The sequence below is a fragment of the Schistocerca cancellata genome, chromosome 5 (assembly GCF_023864275.1).
Source record: "Schistocerca cancellata isolate TAMUIC-IGC-003103 chromosome 5, iqSchCanc2.1, whole genome shotgun sequence".
NCBI classification, from domain to species: Eukaryota; Metazoa; Arthropoda; class Insecta; order Orthoptera; family Acrididae; genus Schistocerca; species Schistocerca cancellata.
Genome location: NC_064630.1, coordinates 38,383,181 through 38,403,204, shown reverse-complemented (window position 1 = coordinate 38,403,204; position 20,024 = coordinate 38,383,181). Strand labels below are relative to the sequence as shown.

At 45.4% G+C, this 20,024-nt stretch overlaps 1 protein-coding gene across 1 annotated transcript in view; it reads right to left on the bottom strand.

The window, feature by feature from the left end:
• Positions 1 to 20,024, bottom strand: part of LOC126187459 (titin) — a 947,541-nt gene that overhangs the window by 658,824 nt on the left and 268,693 nt on the right. The window lies entirely within an intron of this gene.

Here is a 20,024-nt window from a genome sequence, read left to right as displayed (position 1 = left end):
TTCGCAGACATCCATCCGTTATCGATGTTGCTGTCAAGCTCGGAATCCTTTCTCTGACGTAAAAAAGAACTGTACACTGGAACACCGCTGGCAAGGTTTGAGAAAGTGACTGCAAGCCTTTCAAAGTCGTCTGCCTAAATGTTGGGTTACATTTTAATAATTTTACCGGTCTCTCCGTAGAAATGTTGGAACACGTGAGGCAATGCTGACCCTACGAGTTACCTTAGAAGAAAGATCAAGGAAAGCCAAACCTACGTTTCTAGCATTTGTAGACTTAGAGAAAGCTTTTGACAATGTTGATTGGAGTTCTCTGTTTCAAATTCTGAAGGTGGCAGGGGTAAAATACAGGGAGCGGAAGGCTATTTACAATTTGTACAGAAAGCAGATGGCAGTTATAAGAGTCGAGGGACATGAAAGGGAAGCAGTGGTTGGGAAGGGACTGAGACAGGGTTGTAGCCTCTCCCCGATGTTATTCAATCTGTATAGTGAGCAAGCAATAAAGGAAACAAAAGAAAAGTTCGGAGTAGGTATTAAAATCCATGGAGAAGAAATAAAAACTTTGAGGTTCGCCGATGACATTATAATTCTGTCAGAGAGAGCAAAGGACTTGGAAGAGCAGTTGAACGGAATGGACAGTGTCTTGAAAGGAGGGTATCGTAGAGGGAGGCCAAGAGATGAATACACTAAGCAGGATCAGAAGGATGTAGGCTGCAGTAGGTACTGGGATATGAAGAAGCTTGCACAGGATAGAGTAGCATGGAGAGCTGCATCAAACCAGTCTCAGGACTGAAGACCACAACAACAACAACCGGTCTCTTATAAAATGAAGCAACAGGATGTTTGGTGATTCAGATCCGTGCATCCTATGGGGGAGTTAAGGCGGTCAGCTTCGCCACTGCCTAAGCGAGATCCGAAAGTACGCTATGTCTTCAACTCTCCCTTGCTTTCATTTCTTTTTTTGACACAAACACACAGAAGCGGCATACGATCACTCATTACTCTTCTACTTAATACAATTCTATAAATCTACAGAACTGAGGAAGGCAATACCAAAACATCTACTCTATCATCTTTCCATTAATGAGACGCGGCCAGTCGTACGGTACCAATAGTCAAAAACGATTAATGTGCACGACGATTTAGAGGCAAAGTTGAAAGTAATGGAATTTATCCAAAAATTTTTAAACTTTTTAAATTTTTGTACATGAGTGTGTATGTAATACCAGTCAGGGTGTTTTATCTTTCACGCACGTGTTTCCCTTTCACCGAGAGGCATCCGTTTGCGCCGTTTGCGACGGGCGTGTAAGGGAGAGAAGCAAAGCACGAACGAAGACAGTTACTTTTTATGCATTTACGACAGAGGTAAGTTGTCAGTCGAAATCGAAAGTAATTTCTTTAACTTTTGCAATATAAATATCTGGAGTAAAGTAATTTCAAGCTGATAAAAAGGGGGAAAAAAGTAATTCATCGAACAAAACATAACTTTCACACATCAGAAGCAACATTTTTTGAGGAGCTTTTGTACCAATCGAGATCAAGAGAGAGATGAGACAGGGAGATGGCTTATAACCACAATTGTTCAATTTAGTTCTGGAGGAGGTAATCAGAAAATGGTTAAAGGAATTAAAGGACAATACTTCCGACCCACCGAACTTACCTTCACAGCCGTGCATTTGCCGATGATACTGCTGTCTTTTCCGACAACAGACAAAAAGCAATCCAGTCTACAGAACAACTTCATCAAACAGCGGAAAATACTGGCCTCCGAATAAAATATTGGAAGGCATCTGATCTGGATTCAGCAATCAAACGGTAATTTTCGTATTCGGGGAAAGCTTCCAAGTGACCAAATCGAAATACACTGAAGGGACAAAAATCGCAACACCAAGAAGCTGTTTTGAGCTGGTAGGCGTGTTTCTACATCTGAAAAACGGTGTCTGTTCAAATTTTCCGACAGTCGGTAGTAGCGCCACTACGAGGATGAAAATCAGGTTTGCTTTAAGGGGACCACACCGATTTTCGGTTTTCTTCATATTTCGATTGATTAAGGTTTTATGTAAGTACTCTAAAAAGGATTTTCGAGCATTTAAAGAGCATTTTCCTACCACTTGTGTTTATGTGCCACGCCCACTTTTCTGTCACCCACTTTTCTGCATATATTTTAGATCTTTATATCCCCTCCATTACACGTTAGGGACTTTTTTTTTTACTCCCGAGTGTGTTGACTATCCTTGGAATGCAACGGTCGGTATTCTTTTGTTTCTGCTGTTTGTAAACAACACGCTTTCAAACACGCGGTTAGTTTTGTTCAAGTGTGATTGCGAGTAGTTGTTATAGAAAACTTGCAGGTATACTATGGGTGGGCAATTAGGAGAAGTAAAGAAAATCTGGAGCCAGTGAAGAGAGATGTTTGGGCCATATTCTTCCATTTAGTCCTCTACTGATGATAAGCCATGTCGTGGATTGTGTCCGTCAGGAGAAAATTCGTGGTGCAAATACAGTAGGGCCCAGGCAACTGGCGAATCTTATTCCCACCAGCATTCTCTTCCTGCTGCTGTTATTACAGCAATTAAACCTATTTTCAGAGACTTAGCGCATCCTGACCTTATAAGGAAATGTCTGCATGGGCAGACACAGAACCCAAATGAGTGTTTCAACAGCATAATTTGGAACCGCCTTCCTAAAACTGTATTTGTAGGCATGCATATAATGAAACTAGGAGTTCATGATGCTGTTATTATTTTCAGTTGTGGTAGTATTGGAAAGTGTAGGGTACTGAAAAAGCTGGGAATTAATCCTGGTGAAAATGTGATCACTGGGCTGCAACATTGCGATAAAATGAGGATAGCCGATGCGGACAGGTCTGCATCTATATATATTGGCCGCGACATCTTGGTAGATGATTGTTGCAGTGTATGTGTGTTTATGAGTTGCATTTTTTCATATGACTTGTCAAGCCAATGGAAGCACGGCATCTCTTGCCGCAATTGTCACAAGTCTATCTGGCTGCTGAGGCAGGAGCAGTAGTTGCACTGTGAAACTTTTTCTGCCTTAATCTGTCTAACAAGCCTTCATCGTGCTTCGACATTCCAGATGATATATCATCACGCCACTCTGGTCTCATGCTAGCCCGTGGCTCCCATCTGTTTGTGTCGATTCCAAAGCTCTCCATGTCTCGTTTACAGGAGTCATTGAACCTCGCTACACGACGTCCTACAGGTCTTTTGGCTATAGAGGTCTCTCCAAGCATCACCTCACGTGGTAATCTGTCAGGATCCATACGGTGGACGTGTCCCAGCCAGCGGAGTCGTCTCTGCTCCAAGACAGCTGAAATGCTGTTGCAGTTAGTTTTAGATAGCACTGCTTCGTTGGTCACTCGGTCCTTCCACATTACTCCGAGGATGGATCTCAGGCACAGTATGTGGAAAGCATTTAGGCGACGTTCTTGTTTGGCATAGGTAGTCCATGTTTCCGATGCATACAAAAGGATGCTGAGGACGCAAGTTTGATATACAAGAATTTTGGTGGTCAAAAAGAGTTAGTTGTTTTTCCAAACACGTGTAGAGAGTTTGACAAAAGTTGTCGCAGCTCTTCCAATGCGTGCATCAATTTCCTTGTCAACAGACATGTTTGATTCTATAGTAGATCCGAGATAGCAGAAGTTATCTACGACTTGCAGAGTAGTGCCATCTAGTGTGATATTCGGCTTTGTGTTAGCACCCTGAACCATAATTACGGTCTTACTGCTGTTTACACTCATCGAGAATAGGTGGCATGCGTGACTAAATCTTGCAGCTCTTCTGCGGAGTTCGCAACAATTGCAGCATCATCAGCATACAGGAGTTCACGAGCGACTATCTCGTAGCGCTTTGTCTTACTCTTCAGAAGACTGACATTGAAAAGCCTTCCATCTTTCCTAGTATGCAGATGTACTCCAACATTGCAATTGTCGAAAGCCACTTGGAGCAGACCCGAGAGGAAAATTCCAAAAAGTGTAGGTGCCAACACACAGCCTTGTCTTGCACCACAGTTCATACTGAATGGTTTAGATGTACTGCCATCGAAGATTACAGAGCCACGCATATTGTCGTGAAAAGATCTTATTAAAGTGCGAGGTGCCGGGGCTAGCAGTGTATTTAACACTAAATTCTTCTAGAATCTACATATGTAAATGATGCTCTAAGCCCCCCCTATTCTAACTCCGACTTTTGCTGTTGCACAAGGATTAAAAAAAAATACGCGAACTAACTCTAATCAACCCTGCCAGTGGAGTAGAAGAGAGTTTGGCACCTGCAATAATTTAATTTGATAAATAAGTTAAATAAACGAAGGTTTCATTAACATAGTGAGGAATGATAGGGGTGCTCTACCGATTAACAGAATGAAAGTTCTGTCCAAAATAACAATATGATTTATTAAGACTAAACACAAAATAATAAACAAAAACACATGAAACATTTACAATACATCAAATTGGCTCAAATTGGATACTCAAACAAACGCTGTGAATGTGAAGTTGTCCCTAAACTAGATTGTGAGGATTATGACGAAGTGGTATGTGGAGCCAATTCCTTGCAACTCAAATCTTAAGAGAAAACACATAGCCAACCCAACATTAATTGCTGCTACCCAAGACAGAACAAAGTTAGAAAAAGACGAACAGGCGCGCTCTGCTGGGCTCTGATTATCACCTAGGAAAATCCGTCTGCCGGTGCTGCGGACATACCTTACCAATCTGTCTTCTTAACTGCAAGAACACGATTTGGCGTACCGGAGGCGATGGCTGGTTGCTTCGACGTCCTCGACCGAAAGGCGAGAGCCGACTACTCCGAGCACCCGTACAGGCCGAACACACAACATTCCCGCCCCCACGACAGTGGCCGTGGTTAAACGTTCCAATCACCAACTCGAAAACCGGCGGAAAATTCCACTCTATTGCCGGAGCACTACCATTCCACCAATGGAGATTCTTGGCGCCAATTTCTGCGCTGATTTTGCTACGTCACGGAGCTATGCCCTGAGCAAGCCAATCACAGTTACTATTTTGCAGAAAGCGCGGGAATTTTCCCGCCACAACTGCCTGGGTACACGAGTCATTCCCACGCCTCGCTGGTAGCCCGCCAGAAAGTGTTTTCGCTAAGTTTCTGCGAAGTAACGGAACCTCTAGCCCAGCCGCTACTTCAGACCCCTCCGGGCGTGTCTTTTGACAATGTCGGCGTCTGCAAAGCATTCACTCGACTTCCTCACACCCGTCGGCTTAACCCTTTCCAGATCAGCAGAGCCCGCCTGTCACCGGACCACCCGGGTGACGAGAGATGCTGCGTGGGAAGTCCGCGTGTGAAGGAATAGCGACTTTTCACTGCATGCAATTAGAGAGGAAAATCGTAAGATAGAAAATGAGAGGGGGCTCATGCCACCTCTCAAAAGACAGCAAAGTTGGGGGACTTCCAATTTTTTCCAATATGCTGTAGAGTCCCTCCCAACTGATGGTGTCAAAGGCTTTGTTGAGGTCAACAAAAGCCACATATAATGACACTCTGTGTTTGCGGCACTTCTCTTGTAGTTGGCGCAATGTGAATATCATGTCACTTGTGGATCTGCCACAACGAAATCCGCACTGTGACTCAGGGTAGATCCGAGCAGCCAAGGTTTCCAGTCTCTTCAGGATTATCCTTGCATACGCCTTTCCAGCAATGCAATCTAATATGGCTAAGAAAGCAAGACAAACATCTGGGAAGGTGAAAAAGAAGCTGGAAGACCTGCTAGAGGCCAAAGAAGGGCCATCATATGCAGCAGGACAGTTTTAATTAACTGTAAGTAACAAATTTCGAAAGCTTTTTCATTAAAGTCTATTTCCCGCAAACTAAAATTTTCAGTACATATGCCCCATTATATCATAAACAATCATAGATAAATGAATGGAATTTTCAGTTACTCTGCATAACATAAAAAGCCACCTCTGGTACTACATTCATTAATATTCCTCCATTAGGAAGTTTTCTGCAGAAAAAACTTAATATTTTTTGTTAATAAATTTTAAAAAAGTATTTCTTAAAAACTATAAAATGGATAAAGTAGATTTTAGTACAGTTGACTCTATTAGCATCATGTAACATACAGTAAAAATATTAAGATCCTGCATCGAATAGTTTGTTCAGAAATGGGTCAAATACTTGCCTAAATTAACATGGGTTAGATGGGCAGCGTGTGGTCCCCTTTGACACAGACAAAGTAACGGTTGTGAGCATTAGTTATATTTGAGACTGAACGGGGTGATATTAGTCAAGAATGCCCTTTAAGACGACAAAGTTTGAACGAGGTCGTGTAATAGGGCTACGTGAAGCTCTATGTTCCTTCCGCGATATTTCAGACAGACCTGGAAGGAATGTAGCTCAAATGGCTCTGAGCACTATGGGACTCAACTGCTGTGGTCATAAGTCCCCTAGAACTTAGAACTACTTAAACCTAACTAACCTAAGGACATCACACACATCCATGCCCGAGGCAGGATTCGAACCTGCGACCGTAGCGGTCGTGCGGTTCCAGACTGTAGCGCCTTTAACCGCTCGGCCACTCCGGGCGGCGAAGGAATGTAGCCACTGTACCTGATGCTGGCAGCGCTGGTTACGAGAATATACGGTCGCAAAAAGACTGGGCTCCTGAGGGCCAGGTGGCACTACCGGGGGAAAACACCCTACGTCCGGCGTGTGGCTCTGGCGCGTCGCATCGCATCACAACTGCATCTGTAGCAGCAATATGGGCAGCAGTTGGCACCGCGGTGACACGACGGTTAGTTAAAAATCGGTTACTTGAAGGATAGCTCCGTGTATTCCACTGCCCCCAAACAACCGCAATTTGAGACTTCAGTTGTATCAAGCGAGAGCTCATTGGAAGGCAGGGTGGCGATCTCTTGTGTTTTCTGATGAAAGCTGGTGGCGCCAGTGATGGGCCGTGCATTGATTAGGAGGATGCCTGTTGAGGACCTGCTACCAACCTGTCTGGACCCACACCTGGAGTTTACGGTCTGGGGCGCAATTTCGTATGAGAGCAGGAGCACTCCGTGGTCATCCCGCGTACCCTGACTGCAGACCTGTACATCAATCTGGTGATTCGACCTGTTGTGCTGCCAATCATGAGCCGCAGCCTACGGGGGTTTTTCCAACAGGATAACGGTCGCCCACATACCGATGTTGTAACCCAACATACTCTGAGAGTTGGACATACATGTTGCCTTGGCCTGCTCGATCACCAGATCTGTCTCCAGTCGAGCACGTATGGGGTATCATCGGACGATAACTCCGGCGTCATCCACAACCAGCATTAACCGTCCCACTTCTGACCGAGCAAGTGCGACGGGCGTGGAACTCCGTCCCACAAACTGACGTCCGGCACCTGTACAGCACAATGCATGCACGTTCGCATGCGTGTATTCAACATTTTGGCGTTTACACCGGTTATTAATGCGCCAGCATTTCTCATTTGCAGTGGCTTATCTCTCGCTTACATTAACCATGATCTTGTTAGTTACTCGTTGATGACTTGCATATGTTACCTAGACAAATGTATTCCCACAATTTCATTCTCTACATTAATTATTTTTTTGTGCTGTTATTTTTTCTGTCAGTGTATGTGGACAACAGTGCAAAGGTCGCGATATACTCCGAGCGCCTTTTTTTTGGAAATACACTCCTGGAAATGGTAAAAAGAACACATTGACACCGGTGTGTCAGACCCACCATACTTGCTCCGGACACTGCGAGAGGGCTGTACAAGCACTGAGCACACGCACGGCACAGCGGACACACCAGGAACCGCGGTGTTGGCCGTCGAATGGCGCTAGCTGCGCAGCATTTGTGCACCGCCGCCGTCAGTGTCAGCCAGTTTGCCGTGGCATACGGAGCTCCATCGCAGTCTTTAACACTGGTAGCATACCGCGACAGCGTGGACGTGAACCGTATGTGCAGTTGACGGACTTTGAGCGAGGGCGTATAGTGGGCATGCGGGAGGCCGGGTGGACGTACCGCCGAATTGCTCAACACGTGGGGCGTGAGGTCTCCACAGTACATCGATGTTGTCGCCAGTGGTCGGCGGAAGGTGCACGTGCCCGTCGACCTGGGACCGGACCGCAGCGACGCACGGATGCACGCCAAGACCGTAGGATCCTACGCAGTGCCGTAGGGGACCGCACCGCCACTTCCCAGCAAATTAGGGACACTGTTGCTCCTGGGGTATCGGCGAGGACCATTCACAACCGTCTCCATGAAGCTGGGCTACGGTCCCGCACACCGTTAGGCCGTCTTCCGCTCACGCCCCAACATCGTGCAGCCCGCCTCCAGTGGTGTCGCGACAGGCGTGAATGGAGGGACGAATGGAGACGTGTCGTCTTCAGCGATGAGAGTCGCTTCTGCCTTGGTGCCAATGATGGTCGTATGCGTGTTTGGCGCCGTGCAGGTGAGCGCCACAATCAGGACTGCATACGACCGAGGCACACAGGGCCAACACCCGGCATCATGGTGTGGGGAGCGATCTCCTACACTGGCCGTACACCACTGGTGATCGTCGAGGGGACACTGAATAGTGCACGGTACATCCAAACCGTCATCGAACCCATCGTTCTACCATTCCTAGACCGGCAAGGGAACTTGCTGTTCCAACAGGACAATGCACGTCCGCATGTATCCCGTGCCACCCAACGTGCTCTAGAAGGTGTAAGTCAACTACCCTGGCCAGCAAGATCTCCGGATCTGTCCCCCATTGAGCATGTTTGGGACTGGATGAAGCGTCGTCTCACGCGGTCTGCACGTCCAGCACGAACGCTGGTCCAACTGAGGCGCCAGGTGGAAATGGCATGGCAAGCCGTTCCACAGGACTACATCCAGCATCTCTACGATCGTCTCCATGGGAGAATGGCAGCCTGCATTGCTGCGAAAGGTGGATATACACTGTACTAGTGCCGACATTGTGCATGCTCTGTTGCCTGTGTCTATGTGCCTGTGGTTCTGTCAGTGTGATCATGTGATGTATCTGACCCCAGGAATGTGTCAATAAAGTTTCCCCTTCCTGGGACAATGAATTCACGGTGTTCTTATTTCAATTTCCAGGAGTGTAGATCTATTAAATTAAACGCGGTACTTGCTGTTTACGACTGTAATGCATGCTTCACTCTTTGCTATCAAGCTTGTATTCCATACTGCTCGGTTCTGTCTCTTTTTTTCACCAGTATTACTTGTACACTAACAGTGATACACAGTAGTGCTACACACTGGTTTATTGATAAGCAGTCGGCTGACATGCAGCTCGTGTGCGGGCCCCACGGATGCGGCACACACGGCACGGTTCCCAGCGACTGCGGTCGCATCACAGTACTGCAGCGTCAGCCTGGAGGTTGTTGCACCACACTGTTTTGCGTGTTGTACAGTCCGATGATTGCATAGTGCAGGCTTCTTCACTGTTGTCAATCTATTTTCACAGAAACAAAGGTAACTGGCGTAATAAAGTAAGTAAACCATAATGACAGCATTTTCAGCAACGAGTCATAGGTGACTACTGGTACCACATACCAAAATATTCAGAAAATATCACTGAACACTCTCCGAAGTTTTATCAGTGGAGTTCAGGTTTACCTCGTATAATCCGCTGTGCGCATTTGAGAAGCGCATTTCAATTTATACAGCGTGTCCTTCCTTCTTGCCCTTCCGAAATCTCTGCAGCCGCGCAAATCGTTTCAGATATTTAAAGGATTTCTCTTTTAAAAGCTGAGTTAAGACGTCGCGGTTATCGTTTTACCGAGAGGGATTTTTTGTTTCTTCTGTTCCAAGCAGTTTGTATAATCTTTGTACTTTTGTATTTCTTGATTTCCCCTTTTAGCCCAGCCATTTAAGTAATCTCATGTCAGTACAATGGCGGAAAAAAATCGCAACACCGAAAACTAATTAATGTAGACTAATGAAGTTGGGCGAATACATTTGTCTACACATGTTTGATGCAGCTCTCCATGCTACTCTATCCTGTGCAAGCTGCTTCATCTCCCAGTACTTACTGCGATGTGCATGTACCATCTGTTTGTATGGAGACAGCGCAGTAAGGTGTGTTGAAGTGCAGATATGACACAATGGCAGGAAGAAGTATAGTGTTTGGACGAGCCCAAGGGCACACTACTAACGAAGTTTCCCGATTTGTTGGCGGATCAACGACCACTGCTGAACGTGTCTACAGCGAATGGCGTATCTCTTGCAGAAACACGTCTTCAGTGAGCCAAAGAGGACTGCCCAACGTGACTACAAGGGATGGCGTTTCACTTAGAGCAACACATCTTCAGTGAACCAAACAACACACAAACTGGACAGTACCAGGCTGGGGTAGTACAGTGTGGTCTAGCGTAACGGTAATTTGTCTCTCTTCGGATGATACTAAGTGTCGTGTTCTTAGACACTGCGACACCCCTCAATCTGTAGAGACCTACGGAACACCGCTGTAAGAAGGGGGGCAAGTTCCTTCGCGTACTCTGTGTAAAATCGAACTGGTATCCCATCAGGTCCAGCGGCCTTTCCTCTTTTGAGCGATTTTAATTGTTTCTCCATCCCTCTGTCGTCTATTTCGATATCTACCATTTTGTCGTCTGTGCGACAATCTAGAGAAGGAACTACAGTGCAGTCTTCCTCTGTGAAACAGCTTTGGAAAAAGACATTTAGATTTCGGCCTTTAGTCTGTCATCCTCTGTTTCAGTACCATTTTCTTCACACAGTGTCTGGGCATTTTGTTTTGATCCACCTACCGCTTTAACATAAGACCAAAATTTCTTAGGATTTTCTGCCAAGTCAGTACATAGAACTTTACTTTCGAATTCATTGAACGCCTCTCGCATAGCCCTCCTCACACTACATTTCGCTTCGCGTAGTTTTTGTTTGTCTGCAAGGCTTTGGGTATGTTTATGTTTGCTGTGAAGTTCCCATTGCTTCTACAGCAGTTTTCTAACTCGGTTGTTGTACCACGGTGGCTCTTTTCCATCTCTTAAGATCTTGCTTGGCACATACTCATCTAACGCATAGTGTACGATGGTTTTGAACTTTGTCCACTGATCCTCGACATTATCTGTACTTGAGACAAAACTTTTGTGTTGAGCCGTCAGGTACTCTGTAATCTGCTTTTTGTCACTTTTGCTAAACAGAAAAATCTTCCTACCTTTTTTAATATTTCTATTTACGGCTGAAATCATCGATGCCGTAACCGCTTTATGATCGCTGATTCCCTGTTCTGCGTTAACTTTTTCAAATAGTTCGAGTCTGTTTGTCACCAGAAGGTCTAATATGTTATCGCCACGAGTCGGTTCTCTGTTTAACTGCTCAAGGTAGTTTTCAGACAAAGCACTTAAAAAAATTTCACTGGATTCTTTGTCCCTGCCACCCGTTATGAACGTTTGAGTCTCCCAGTCTATAACCGGCAAATTAAAATCTCCACCCAGAACTATAACATGGTGGGGAAATTTACTCGAAATATTTTCCAAATTATCCTTCAGGTGCTCAGCCACAACAGCTGCTGAGCCAGGTGGCCTATAGAGACATCCAATTACCATGTATGAGCCTGCTTTAACCGTGACCTTCACCCAAAACATTTCACATTTCGGATCTCCGTCAATTTCCTTCGATACTATTGCACTTCTTAACGCTATAAACACGCCTCCCCCTCCTTCACTGTCCAGCCTGTCTCTGCGGTATACATTCCAATCTGAGTTTAGGATTTCATTACTGTTTACGTCTGGTTTCAGCCAACTTTCTGTCCCTAGTACTATATGGGCGTTTTGACCGTTTATTAATGAGAGCAGTTCTGGGACCTTTCTATAGACGCTCCTGCAGTTTACTATTAGCACATTAATATTGTTATTCCCTGTTGCATTTTGCCTACTCCTACCTTGCCGTGTCTCAGGAGGCGTCTTGTCGGGCCTAGGGAGGTAATTCTCTAACCTAAAAAACCCCCATGTGCACTCCACACGTACTCCGCTACCCTTGTAGCCGCTTCCGGCGTGTAGTGCACGCCTGACGTATTCAGGGGGACCCTACATTTCTCCACCCAATAGCGGAGGTCGAGAAATTTGCACCCCAGATCTCCGCAGAATCGTCTGAGCCTCTGGTTTAAGCCTTCCACTCGGCTCCAAACCAGAGGACCGCGATCGGTTCTGGGAACGATACTACAAATAGTTAGCTCTGATTCCACCCCGCGAGCGAGGCTTTCCGACTTCACCAATTCCGCCAATCGCCTGTACGAACTGAGGATGACCTCTGAACCCAGACGGCAGGAGTCATTGGTGCCGACATGAGCAACAATTTGCAGTCGGATGCAACCAGTGCTTTCTATCGCCGCCGGTAGGGCCTCCTCCACATCTCGGATGAGACACCCCGGCAAGCAGACACTGGCCTTCTTCCCCGACCTTTCCGCTATTTCCCTAAGGGGCTCCATCACCCGCCTAACGTTGGAGCTCCCAATAACTAATAAACCCCTCCCCCCGTGTGCCTGCTCGGACCTTGCTGAAGGAGCAGCCACATGTCCACTCACAGGCAGAGCGGGCGATGCCACACGGCCAGCCTCGTGCGCCGCGAACGCCGCTGAACCCGCCACTCCCCTTGGGGAGAGGGTGGCCCAACCGCGCCCGCTACCCGCGAAGATGTCTCGACAGCAGGGACAGTGGGTGAAGCATGTAACACCTGGGGTGTACGATGCGACGCACCAGACTCCCCACTGCCGCTACACTCCGAGGCAGCAGCCTGAAGACGGCTGACCGCGGCCATCAACACGTTCAGCTGTTCGCGAACAGTGGCCAGCTCCTCCTGCGTCCGTACACAGCAGTCACACATCCTACCCATTCTAAGGAATCAATTTACTGAAGAGAGTTAATCAACTTTTAACTAGACTGCTAATTCACTAAAGGCGGCTGACTATTGACTAAACTGCGATTGCAAGCCACTTCTTGTAGAAAACAATGAAAATAGCACTACCTGTCTCTGGACTGTATTGAAAACAAACAAACAAACACCTGAAGATGAGTGTATGAACCATCTAACAGAGTAATGACAAAATAAACAATGGACTGACGCAGAAACTGTCTCGTAGCAGTCACTTAACAGCGTTCAAAGCAACAGTAGGCGCGGATATTGTGCTACGTGGTTCGAAGAGATTGTGACATGCGGGTATTTTTTTTTTTTGTATAGTGGCCATGTTAAGGAGATCACTGCTAGTGAACGTAAGTATATCTAAAACTATTGTAACGTAAATCTGAGTTTGTACTGCTGGTTCCATGGGTGGTTTCGAAATGAAATCTCTAGGGTAGTATGTAGTTATTATACAAAAGTTGCTAAACTTTAGGCCCAATTTTACTTTTTATGTAGGACTATAATTTGTTTTGGACATTATGGGGTCATGGGAGTTTCAAGATATGGGATAGTGTCTAGGGAAGATACGAATTTACTTTCAAATATATCGCATTAAATGTTGGACGGTTGAAAACAAAGTATCGTAGTGCTTCCACTTCCTTAAAACAATTGAGCGTTTATTTTTTTGGCAATATCTTCTTGTACTGGTTCCTTACTGTGATAATAAAGGTTACTTTTGCGAATAATTTAAAAATTACATGTGTTGTTTGTTGTTGTGGTCTTCAGTCCTGAGACTGGTTTGATGCAGCTCTCCATGCACTCTATCCTGTGCAAGCTTCTTCATCTCCCAGTATTTACTGCAACCTACATCCTTCTGAATCTGCTTAATGAATTCATCTCTTGGTCTCCCTATACGATTTTTACCCTCCACGCTGCCCTCCGATGCTAAATTTGTGATCCGTTGATGCCTCAGAACATGCCCTACCAACCGGTCCCTTCTTCTTGTCAAGTTGTGCCACAAACTCCTCTTCTCCCATATTCTATTCAATACCTCCTCATTACTTATGTGATCTACCCACCTAATCTTCAGCATTCTTCAGTAGCACCACATTTCGAAAGCTTCTATTCTCTTTCTGTCCAAACTATTTATCGTCCATGTTTCACTTCCACACATGGCTACACTCCATACAAATACTTTCAGAAACGACTTCCTGATACTTAAATCTATACTCGATGTTAACAAATTCCTCTTCTTCAGAAACTACTTCTTTGCAGTCTACATTTTATATCCTCTCTACTTCGACCATCATCAGTTATTTTGCTCCCCAAATAGCAAAACTCCTTTACTACTTTAAGCTTCTCATTTCCCAATCTAATTCCCTCAGCATCACCCGACTTAATTCGACTATATTCCATTATATTCATTTAGCTTTTGTTGATGTTCACCTTATATCCTCCTTTCAAGACTCTGTCCATTCCGTTCAACTTCTCTTCCAAGTCCTCTGCTGTCTCTGACAGAATTACAATATCATCGGCGAACCTCAAAGTTTTTATTTCTTCTCCATGGATTTTAATACCTACTACGAATTTTTCATTTGTTTCCTTTACTTCTTGCTCAATATAAAGGTTGAATAACATCGGGGAGAGGCTACAACCCTGTCTCACTCCCTTCCCAACCACTGCTTCCCTTTCATGCCCCTCGACTCTTATAACTGCCATCTGGTTTCTGTACAAATTGTAAATAGCCTTTCGCTCCCTGTATTTTACCCCTGCCACCTTTAGAATTTGAAAGAGAGTATTGCAGTCAACATTGTCAAAAGCTTTCTCTAAGTCTACAAATGCTAGAAACGTAGGTTTGCCTTTCCTTAATCTTTCTTCTAAGATAAGTCGTAAGGTCAATATTGCCTCACGTGTTCCAAAAAATTACATATAATATGTTTATTGTTGTGACTTAAAGCGTTAATGAAGAACAGGATCAATGGCGCAAAGTGGTATTTCCTGCTGTTAACTAGTTCACTTTTTATTCTAAGGAAGATGCTGTTCTTTATGGATATGGATCGAAATTCGTACTGATGCTTGACCTTTCATCTAGGTCTTTACATTCTCGTTACAGAGTGTTTTGAGTAGCGTCAGCTATCTTTCTTCAAACGCACATCGATGTAGCGGCAACGCTATGAGGAGTCCACATAAGACATGAACCAACTACCAAGATGTATGTTTCCTTAGTTATAACTGGGACTATGATCGAGCCACAATCCCGAAACGAATATCCAGTCCTGTCAACCTATGCTTGCGGCTGAAAGGACCGATGTGCATGTTGAAGCTACTACCTTTTCAGCTTTGACTTCATTCTTCTGAACCTCCTCTCCAAAGGGAGAATAACACATACTGTAGGTGATTCTCCTTACTGTTCCGCTTTTCATTTGCTCGTGGAACAAGATTAATCTTATCTACATCTACTATATCTATATATACTCTGCAAACCAATTTTAATTGCGCATCATAGAGCACTTTCAAATGCACCGCTTATAAGTGTATTTTGCCCTTCCATTCGCGCATGCAACGCGGAGAAAAGAACTGCAAGAAGTGTGCATTCGGAAGCACCCTTTCCACATCCGGAATGACTCCCCGCGGTATGCACACTGGCTTCGTTCCCCTCCTTGGCAGCCATGTTCCTAAGGGGCCCCATTACGCGCCTAACGCTGGAGCTCCCAACTACCAGCAAACCCACCCTCTGTGAATGCGCAGACCTTGCGGGCCAAGAAGCTTCCTCGGGAACAGGGTGGACGACTGCATCCGGCTCAATGACATCGTCAGCCACAGATAACGCCCGAACCGCTCGCTCACCGATAGATCTGTACCTACAGATTGGAAAATTGCGCAGGTCGCACCAGTGTTTAAGAAGGGTAGTAGGAGTTATCCATCTAACTACAGAACTATATCATTGACGTCGGTTTGCAGTAGGGTTTTGGAGCATATACTGTATTCAAACATTATGAATCACCTCGAAGGGAACGATCTATTGATACGTAATCAGCATGGTTTCAGAAAACATCGTTCTTATGCAACGCAGCTAGCTCTTTATTCGCACGAAGTAATGGCCGCTATCGACAGGGGATCTCAAGTTGATTCCGTATTTCTAGATTTCCGGAAAGCTTTTGACACCGTTCATCACAAGCGATTTCTAATCAAGCTGCGGGCCTATGGGGTATCGTCTCAATTGTGCGACTGGATTCGTGATTTCCTGTCAGGAAGGTCGCAGTTCGTAGTAATAGACGGCAAATCATCGAGTAAAACTGAAGTGATATCAGGTGTTCCCCAGGGAAGCGTCCTGGGACCTCTGCTGTTCCTGATCTATATAAATCACCTGGGTGACAATCTGAGCAGTTCTCTTAGGTTGTTCGCAGATGATGCTGTAATTTACCGTCTAGTAAGGTCATCCGAAGACCAGTATCAGTTGCAAAGCGATTTAGAAAAGATTGCTGTATGGTGTGGCAGGTGGCAGTTGATGCTAAATAACGAAAAGTGTGAGGTGATCCACATGAGTTCCAAAAGAAATCCGTTGGAATTCTATTACTCGATAAATAGTACAATTCTCAAGGCTGTCAATTCAACTAAGTACCTGGGTGTTAAAATTACGAACAACTTCAGTTGGAAAGACCACATAGATAATAATGTGGGGAAGGCGAGCCAAAGGTTGCGTTTCATTGGCAGGACACTTAGAAGATGCAATAAGTACACTAAAGAGACGGGTTACACTACACTCGTTCGTCCTCTGTTAGAATATTGCTGCGCGGTGTGGCATCCTTACCAGGTGGGATTGACGGAGGACATCGAAAGGGTGCAAAAAAGGGCAGCTCGTTTTGTATTATCACGTAGTAGGGGAGAGAGTGTGGCAGATATGATACGCGAATTGGGATGGAAGTCATTAAAGCAAAGACGTTTTTCGTCGCGGCGAGAACTATTTACGAAATTTCAGTCACCAACTTTCTCTTCCGAATGCGAAAATATTTACATAGGTAAGAATGATCATCAAAATAAAATAAGAGAAATCAGAGCTCGAACAGAAAGGTTTAGGTGTTCGTTTTTCCCGCGCGCTGTTCGGGAGTGGAATGGTAGAGAGATGATATGATTGTGGTTCGACTAACCGTCTGCCAAGCACTTAAATGTGAATTGCAGAGTAGTCATGTAGATGTAGATGTAGAAACCTGTTCGTTAAACGAACCGGGGAGGCCCTACGATCGGCTCCTCGGAAAGTTTTTCGCTGCCTGCCAGACTTTGAAATGATCTCCCACTCGACCACGGGTGAGGGGGTCAACCTCAGTGCAGGCAGTACCCGGGGCGGCCACAGCAGTGGGCCGATCGGGGAAGAGTTCAGGGTGCAGCCAACTGCAGGTGGTGGCTCATGTCGGTACCATGACGTGTGTCGCTTTGGATCGGAGGAGATTCTCTCTGGTTTCGTGCGGCTAGCGGAAATGTTAAAGGCTGCCAGTCTTGCTTGCGAGATTAAGGCGGAGCTCACCATCTGCAGCATCGTCGATAGAACCGACTGTGGTCCTTTGGAGCAGAGCCGAGTGGAGGGTCTGAATCAGAGGCTCAGGCGGTTTTGTGACCGTGTAGGCTGCAGATTCCTTGACTTGCGCCATCGGGTGGTGGGTTTCCGGGTTCCGCTTAATAGGTCAGGAGTCCACTACACACAGGAGGCGGCTACACTGGTAGCGGGGGCTGTGTGGAACGGCTGGGCACTTTTTTAGGTTAGAGGGTCTCAGGGAACCACAGACGGGGCCTCCGTCAGAAAGTGGGCAGGTAAAACACAGTAAGGTAGTTGCAGAAACGATTGGTATTGTAGTTGTAAATTGTCGTAGCTGTGTTGGGAAAGAACCAGAGCTCCAAGTGGGTTCACACCTCTTCGGAGTGGCAGGCTAGTAAGTGGAAAGTTTTACACAGTTTTTCATAATCTTCGACAACATCCAAAGAAATTTTTTCGTTGTTTTGGAACGAATGGGTGTTGAAATTTTTATGAATTACTTCGCGTTCTACCTGCACTTACTGTCTGCCCCAGCTGAACATAAGTTTTCCCAAGCACTTGAAAGTATTGTTAGATTGGTTTCTTCATCTCTTCCAATCCTTTAATTTTCATATTTATGTCTGAATAATCCTTCCAATAATTGATATCTTTTCCACTTCTTCTATAAGAGTATCGTTATCGATATCGTCTTCGTGCACAGTCACATTGTGCGAAGACGCTGACGCCATGTTTTCTTATCACTGTGTCGATAGTTAGGAAGCAAACTGGGAGCCGAGAATGCAGGAAGAGGAACACTTTTGTCACCCGTGTGTGCGCGACCGCCAAAACCTAGCGACGCTTTGACAGTTTTGTCACGGGCCTGTTCGCGAACCGGCAGACAAAAGTGTCACCCGCTTGTCACGCCGTAGCATGAGCTCATCTACGTATACGTGGTCAGAAATAGTCTTAAAAGCTTGTAAGGGCGTTGCAGGGTAGATTGTGCTGAGAAATAATTGTTAAGAAAAAAAATTTGATACGTTGCGCCTTTTCCGAATGAATTAGCATTGAAGTTAGTCAATCAGTCCGTTCCGTGCGCAGATCCAACCAGCCCTGCAGGTATAGTTAGGGTCAGTAGTTGTCATAGCGTAGATGACAGCGCACGAGACTGCTCAGCCTTTGGTTCGATCCTTACAACGCCGGCCGGGGTGGCCGAGCGGTTCTAGGCGCAACAGTCCGGAACCGCGCGGCCGCTACGGTCGCAGGTTCGAATCCTGCCTCGGGCATGGGTGTGTGTTATGTCCTTAGGTTAGTTAGGTTCAAGTAGTTCCAAGTTCTAGGGGACTGATGACCTCCGATGTTAAGTCCGATAGTGCTCAGGGCCATTTGAACCAATAAACCTGGTGTAAACAAACACAAACGCAATGACTGGTCAGAAGCCGTAGCACACGTACAGTGGTGTTGTTACGCCCTTGGATGTAGGTCCTACTTCTGTATTAGATATGTTATTACTAAGTTACGTTAGATGAAACTTTAAGATATTCTAACTAACGTATTAACAGCTACCAACGTTTTTTTTAATCACGCTTTAGTTACGTAGATTTTTTTTTTCCTTCAAAACTCGTGTACACTCAACAGTCTCTATACTGTTGTGCTCTGGTGGCGTGCTATTAATACACAGTATGAATACACACTGAAGCTACTTCCTATTCCGTAGTGAAACACGCGTGTGCAACACGATTAAAAAATGCCGAGAAATTTAGAGAAAAAAATCGGCTTTGAGGTTTTCCGATGGCTGTATTTGATACAGTGGTCATACAATTACCCATCGGATGTATAGCGGAATCGGTAGAGAAATAGATTGATACGTGCAGTTCATGGCTCGCTGGTGCACATTTCGCTGTTAGTTATCTTCTCCTCGTTCAGTTTGAAATATCTACAATCATTTTCACATCATCGAGCACACCATGCAAATGCTGCATTATTACATTTGCCACCGCGCCATTGCAATATGAACCCAACAGAATTGATCTGGAGCCAAGTTAAGGGTTTTGGCCCGAGAAATAACAAAACTGTTAAGCTGCCAGACGTACTGCAACTAACGCACGCAGTTTTTCACATGTCACTGCCGATCTCTGCCGGGATATAGAAAGGCACATCATGAAAGGAGAAAATGTGGCGCCCCAGAACTGAAATGTATTTCTCGGATTATGATAAGGAAGGAGCTGAGAGGTTACCAGACGACTGACTGTAATAGCTTCAGTGGCTTCAGTATTCAACAGTACGGTGAAATACCTGCAGTATGCTTTTGTCACACATAGCTCGCTCAGAAAAATTACCCTGTGTTTAAGTTAGGAATTTTCATCACTTTTGTTTGTAATTAGAACTCTATGTTAGGTGACATCGAGAGCAATTTGTGCTTTCTGTCTGGCCACGTAAGAAGCGTGCGGTAATGTTGGAGTTCTGCCGAATATTATTTCATTCTCTTTAAAAATTAAATAACATGCGAAGCTACATAGTTTCTTTGCTCGTCCCTTTCTGCATCTCATCTGCAACTGCTCACAATACTGCAGATTAGTCGGACCAGCTTACTGGCCAGTGCTGTCCAAGTTTAATGCGCCGGTAAAGCTGTCCCACATTATCGCTCAGTCCAAGTG